The sequence below is a fragment of the Echinops telfairi genome, unplaced genomic scaffold, assembly GCF_000313985.2.
Source record: "Echinops telfairi isolate 266 unplaced genomic scaffold, ASM31398v2 ScPeMD7_7467;HRSCAF=8505_1, whole genome shotgun sequence".
NCBI classification, from domain to species: domain Eukaryota; kingdom Metazoa; phylum Chordata; class Mammalia; order Afrosoricida; family Tenrecidae; genus Echinops; species Echinops telfairi.
In genome coordinates this window covers 22208669-22216080 of record NW_022111368.1, presented here as the reverse complement: position 1 = coordinate 22216080, position 7412 = coordinate 22208669, and positions in this window count along the sequence as shown.

The following is a 7412-nucleotide window of genomic DNA, read 5'->3' as shown; positions in this document are numbered from 1 at the left end:
GCTGCTCGGATGGAGCAAGGTGGGACTTTCTCCTCCTGTAAACAGTTACAGCCTCGGAAACTCACAGGGGCAGTTCTACCTGTCCTGTGGGGCCACTCTGAGTTAGCATCGACTCGACAGCAGTAGACTGTTTGCTAAAAGCCCGGAGGGAATCTGACATGGGTGAGTGGAGAACAGGCCTCTGAATACTTTGCCTTTCTTTCCCACACTGACAATATACTGTACTTGTCATATTTGTAGAGAAGGCTAAGTGGTCGTGGAAGGTAGGAATGGTATTACCACCTATATCCAGAAATAGTGACCGTTCATTCATGTCTGAAACAGAGCACAGGATATCAGCCTACAGGAGGCCCCCCGAGCATTTTCTTCTGTCCAGATACCTGTCACTCTGACCATTTAGATTTAAAATCAAGATAATCACTTAGAGGCCAGGCTCTGAACTCAGACCATTTTCATCTGGTGACTGTAAGCAGGTTATTTATCTTCCTTAAGCTGATTGACTGATTTGTAAAAGAGAGTTATAATGTTATCTACCTCAAAGAACGACTGTGAGGATTAATTGAGATAAGAGATGTAAAATTACTCAATTATTTTTGTCTTATGTATGTGCTTGATTACTATTACCTAATATTAATGAAAATATATGCACCAGTGAGAGAAGACTAACCTTGATTTGATTTCATGGCAAGAGATATGCATAACTGATACCTGGGAATTATTTTGAGAAATAATGTGGCTGTCAGATTAGAGAATATTAGGGTTGGGGGAAGGGCGGGGTTGGGAAAGGAATAGAGAACAATGAAACTAAGTTGGCCAGGGCCACAACTCGACCTAGACCCATACTCTGTCCGGTGTCTCTTAACAGTAAAGCTGCAGAGAGGCTCCGGATATGGATTCACGTTTTTCAATCAACCACATCCTCGTTTATGTTTTGGTCATTATCTCAAGTTCTTTGCATTTTCCTGTTTGAGGGATCACTGTATGGTTTCTACACATGGTTTACTCTCAAAGAGATGCTGCATCTTGAGGGCTCTCCTCATGATGGGTAGGTACCGCTATGGAAAGAGGGTAACTGACTTTGGTGCAGAAAAATTCAGTGGGGTTTAATTCCTCAGCTTGGAACTTGGGTTTCAAAAAAGAAAACTTATCCACCAGAAGGTGATTCTCAGACATTATAAATATTAGCTAAAGAGATCAAGATTTATGCATTTTAAGAATGGAGGAAAAAAAATCATTTGTAATGTGTTTCATAACTCTCCAAAATTAGCAAAAGTAAAATGTTTTCTTTTCTAAATAATGTCAGTGAATGTATTGGTCTTATATAATGCTTTCGCAATATATTTTGTACACAATTAAAACAAGAGACTTTTTGTGATCTTTTTTCCCCTTTGACTAAAGTCTGTCAAATATATCATTTCTAACTCCTGCTGAGAAAGCCCAGCAGTGCAACGAGGACCCTTTCTTTTTGGACATCAATCACTGTTAATTGTTAATTGGGCCAGAAGCCAAGGGGGAAAAAAGAGATGCCTGCATCAGTGATAGTCCATCCTGTCATTAGCAATGATGTTTTGTTTGATCTGTGTGCAATAATTGATTTAATAAATTACTTTTCTTTTTGAGAACAACGAGCTTCCAAGGCAGGGATGTTCAAGTTAAGCATGGCAGATTAGAAACCAACATTTCCATTTCTCAGCCTTGTTCAAATTCAGATGAACTCAACAAAGCAATTGCAATCCTTTTATTGACTCAACCAAAATGGTTATTGCCGGTTTCTGGCATCATAATGCTGATCTCAAATCAAAATAGGCGGTTCTAGAATCAAGATGATTATTTTGTGTAACTGGAATTTGAAAAGCTTGTGAGGGACCCTCTGAGTGGAACTATTGGTGTCCCCTGTCCATAGGTGAGAAGAGTGATGAAGACCAAAGACGTGTAAAAAATTAAACGAATGGATCTGTAAACATCAGTGTTCATGACCTCGAGACCAGAAGTACTGGATGGTGCCCGGCGACCCACTCCCACAGCTCTTCATAGATCACAAGAAACTCCCTGCCATTGAGTTGATTCTGATGCATAGCGACCCTGTCTGACCAGGTAGAATTTCCCCTGTGTGTTTCTGAAATTATAATTTTTTATTGGAACAGAAAACTTCATCTTTCTCCCACAGAGAAGCTGGTGGTTTCAAACTGCTGACCTTGCATTTAGTAGTCCAAAGCAGGGACCCTCAGAGATCACATTAGAAGGCCTATAGAGTGAGAGAAAAATGTGGAATGGAATATGGAAGAAGCACACCAGCCTGTGTAATCATAAGGTGTTAGTGGGATCAGGTATCAGGTATCAAAGACCCAGAATAAAAATTCTTATCAATGTGAATGAGAGGATAGACAAGTGGAGTGGAGACCTAAAGCCCATCTGTAGACAATTGGATGTCCCCTTACAGAAGAGTCACAAGGAAGAGACGAGCCAGTCAGGGTGCAGTATAGCACCAATGAAACATATAACTTTCCTCTAGTTCTTTAATGCTACCTCCCCCCCAGTACATGACCCCAATTCTACCTTATAAATCTAGCTAAGCTAGAGCATGTACACAGGTACAGATAATTGCTGGAAACAGGGAATCCAGGACAGATAAAGCCTTCAGGACCAGTAATGAGAGTAGTGATACTAGGAGGGGAAGGGGAAGGTGGGGGAGAAAGGGGAAACTGATCACAATGATCTACATATAACCCCCTCCCTGTGGATGGACAACAGAAAAGTGGGTGAAGGGAGACATTAGTCAGTGTAAGACATGAAAAACTAACAATAATTTATAAATTATCAAGGGTTCATGAAGGAGGGAGGGAAGAAACAAGGAGCCAATACCAAGGGCTCAAGTAGAAAGAAAATGTTTTGAAAATGATGATGGCAACAAATGTACAAATATGCTTCATACAATGGGTGTATATATGGATTGTGATAAGAGCTGTACTGGCCCTCAAGAAAATGATTTTTTTTAGTCATAAAACTGGTAGGTTTACTGGTCAGATAGAGATTGGCAGACCTCCCAAGAAAATAGCCTTTAGCCATTCATTAGGCTTGGGAAGGAACTCATCTCCAAGGTTCGATTTTCAGTTCCACAATATCGGGTCTAGCCAAGAAGCAAGAACACCACTGAGATATGCAGACTTTAGCATCATCAACCATTTGACATCAAAAGGGGTGTATTAGCCGAAGGACACAGCTCAGAAGGATTAGGAAACAACGAATGGGAGGAAGTAAAATAAATCATGTTTCATTATGGGGATTGCAATCAATGAGATGAAACAAAATGTGTGCAAATTGTATGCAAAACTGATGTGTTTTTTAAATATTTATCTAAGTCACAATAAAGTAAAACAAAGCAAAAATTCACAAACTCACTGTCATTGAGTCAAGGCCAACTCTTGATGACCCTCCTGTGGGTTTCTGAGTATGTAACTAATGGTGTAGAAAGGCCTATCTGTTTCTTGCTAAGCATTGGGTGGATTCAAACTGCCCACCATACAGATCACAGACCAATGCATAACGACTTCACTACCAGGGGTCCTGTAAAAAGTTTTTAAAAAGAAAGATATTTATTCTGTGCTCTAGAAAATCAGTCTTGAACAGAATACCAATTTCCAGTATGTATTTTAGTGCTTACTTATATCAGGCTCTGTACAAAAGGCCAGTAACTCTCATTTTAAATGAGAAAAACCAGAGTTAGAGAGATTAAGTAACAAGTCCAAGATCTCCCTGATTCTAAGGAAGACCTTAGAAACTGGGTCAGTGTGGTTCAAAACCACTAACCTAAGCCTCCTTTCTAAGAAAAAGTGAGGCTTTGACAAGTGTCTCAGCCCCAAACATAGTTTTCTTTCTCACTTGGAAAAGGTTCAGTAGGAAGACATGTAGAAGTGTCTTCCACGCTCGGAGTCCTGGTGGCTCAGTGGGTTATGTGTGGGACTGTGGACCTGGAGGTTACAGTTCAAAGTCACCCAGCTGCTCTGAGCAGAAGGATAAGGCTCTGTCCCCATGAAGAGTTCCAGCCTCGGAAACCCACAGGGGCAGTTCTACCCGGTCCTATTGGGGCACGATGAATCCGAATGGACGAATGGCAGTGAATAGTTGGGACCTTGATGCATTATTGAACAATAAAATCTTCTCTTTATAATAGAAAAATAAATACAGAGAGAGGTGTTGAGACTTTTTGAAAATCTGTTTTTTGCACACTTAATAGATCATCTAAAAAGGGGATGCTCAACAGGAATGGAAACATAAGTTATTTTTCCAAGGACTAGGATATAACATTGTGTTTATGACTTTAGATTGAGTTTCCTTCTAAAATAAATTGGGTGTTGTTTCCAGGGAACTTTGATTTTGCATTTTCAAATGAGGAAGCAGACCAGACAACCTCTAGCTCCTTGGACAGGTCTGAAGGGTTACTCTGTGCTATTTATTTGCATGGAAACGTAGACCAGCGGTTTCACAAAATGAAGAGAAGAGCAGGGGAGAATGAATGTTGATCAAAGCAGGAGGGGCATCTTTAAAAAGAAATCTATTCTTGGTAAACACTGCACCATTAATTGAAAACATTAATTGTACCATTGGTTGAAACATCAATGGATAACAAAACCTGGCAGTTTCTTAAGAGCTTTGTCAACACATTTAAGATTTTTAAGATCCATAAAAATCGTATGAAATAGCTGTGGTGATTATTATCCCCTTATACAGGTGAGAAAATTGTAGCGTAAGAAAGTCTTCATAGAAGATATAATGCTATTAAAGAATGTGGCCAATGGTCCCAAGTCACTTGCATTCTCCTTTAAGCTGGAGTGACATCCTTGTAGCGATTGTAAAGAATACGTGGAGTTACTTAAAAGAAACGTGAGTTACCTACCATCGCCGGAATTCAAAAAGTCACTTCATGAAACCAGGTCCTAATGGAGGCCCATGGCCACCACTGCCACAGCATCTTTCCGTTGTATTTGAGGTTGAACATTTTCATGGAAGATTACAGTGGCTGTGGCCAAATCCTGCACTCAGTAGTGTGTGTCCTCAGTGAAGCATGGTGAAATAAGAAGAGGAGTTATCTTTGAATGGTTGTTTAAAATGTTTCCTATTTATGCCCACTGAATTGTATCTTTCAACTAATGGAAATGGTGTGGAGGGAGAGACATTTTCAAAGGAAGGGGAAGGTCCCACAGTGTTTTCTTTATTTTGTTTCCCTGCAGAAACTTTTCCGGTCACTCAGAGCAAGTGAAACTCAGCCTCTGGGTTTCACTGGTGTCCCGTTTCACCTGTGAAGGCTGCCCTTGTTTTGAGTTCTTGCTCGTCCTGGACCTGGTTCAGACTTCAGCTCCATTATCTAACTGTGCCGTCTTTAAAAGGAGTGGTTGATGTGCGCGGTGAGGAGGAGGGTTCAGATGTTTTAACTTTTCATCCACAAGTTAAAAAAGCAACTCATCATGAAAAGGAAAATCGAGAGAAATATGCTGTTTTCCAAGAAAGGAGATGCTCTTAAAAGGAGAAGCAACCAGGACAGGTCCTCACCGAAGAACACCCCCCCATACACACACCCAGAGTCGTCCACAGCCGAACAGTACCAACCAGCAGTCCTAAGCGCCTGGGGTTCAGCAAACACACCCCTGGAGCTGAATTTCGAGTTCTGCCTTTCGACGGCCGTGCTGGAATGGCTGCAGTTTCATTCCACAACCACGGGGAGTTTCAGGCAGCTAGCCACCTGATGGAAATTTCCGGACAAATGTTATGAGAATGCAAATAAAAGTTGGAAAAGGAAAATGCATCAATAGTAGATTTGCATAATTATGTTTTGTCAGAATGAGCAGAAAACAGATAATATGGAGGTCCTTTCTTAAGAGGACTGGTTTGATCATGACTTGAAGTAGTAGGCAGATCTTGGTGGAGAGGGGAAACGAAGGTATCACAGCACTAATCCCTTCCTGGAAACATTCACTCATAAGAAGATAACTCTACCTTTGACAAGTTCCCTGTGATACGTGATGTGCTTCCCAATGGCCCCTTTGGGATTTTCCACTCTTTGAGGGTCGGGTACAAAGAAAAACCTTAAAAAAAACCCTTAAAACCTTAAAAAAAAAACTAGGGAATGTTGCATCCTAATAAATCTTAAAAATTAAATCGTTTAGAACGGGAGTCAAATCTTGCTGTGGCAGGCAATGTCTGTTTTTGAGGGTACTAAGCTTCCCCTGGGATTACAGTCACCGTGGCTCCCCGGGCAGTAGGCTCCCTCCCGCCCATGAGCTACCTTCCAACGCCTCTTTCCCCAACCAAGCAACAGAGACAAGTTCAGAATCACATGGCGTGATATGGCTACCAACGCCGTCACTCAGTCATTGTGTGATCTTCACCGACTGATCCCCGGGGACCCTGGTGCTGCCGCCGAGCTAGCCTTTGACTGCTCACGGAAAGGGCGGTATGTCAGCTCACCAGCCACTTCGTGAGAGAAGAGTGAGACTGTTTGCTTCTATAAAGATTTGTGGTCTCAGAAACCCTGTGGCCACTTCTACTTGGCATGGACTCCACAGCCTCAGAAGTTACTCTTTTTATGTGGTTGTTGTAAAAGTATCACACAACTCTTGTCAAACTTTAGAAAATGTATTCTACAATTGTACAATTTGGCACCCAGTTTACTGATAGCAAGGATATTTGCTGTGTAATCTTATCATTAACACAGTATACCTCCCATGCCCCTTTTTTCTCACCCCTGGTAAGCACTACTAAATTTTGTTCTCTATTTATTTATCTTTTCTTACCCTCTTATAAAAGTGAGGTTGTCTTACATTAAAAAAAATTACATCTACTCCTTATTGACTACCTCCTTATCTAACATTCTATATATTCTTTTCATTTTTTTAATTTGTCATTTTATTGGGAATTTTTAAAATCATTTTATTGGGGGCTCATACAACTCTTATCCCAACCCTTACCTGCATCAATTGTATAAAGCACATTTGTACATTCGTTGCCCTCACCATTCTCAAAACATTTGCTCTCCATGTAAGCCTCTGGCAACAGCTCCTCATTTTCCCCCCACCCTCCCTGCTCCCCCGTCCCTCATGAACCCTTGATAATTTATAAATAATTATTTTGTCATATCTTACACTGTCCGATATCTCCAACAACAGTAAAAATATCTACTCTCTGACTGTTTTACTCATTAATAACATGCATCTGAGAATAACAAATGCTGCTGAGGTGTGCGGCCAGTGTCACACTGATGATGGTGCTTAAGGTTATCTGTCAACTTGGGTGATCTGTGGCTCTCAGGGGGTTGATAGTACATAATGATGATGCTTCACAGATATGTAGTGATGGAGTCTGCCACCATTTTAGGATTTGATATGGTCATCTTCCATTTATATCTAAGACCAAATTTA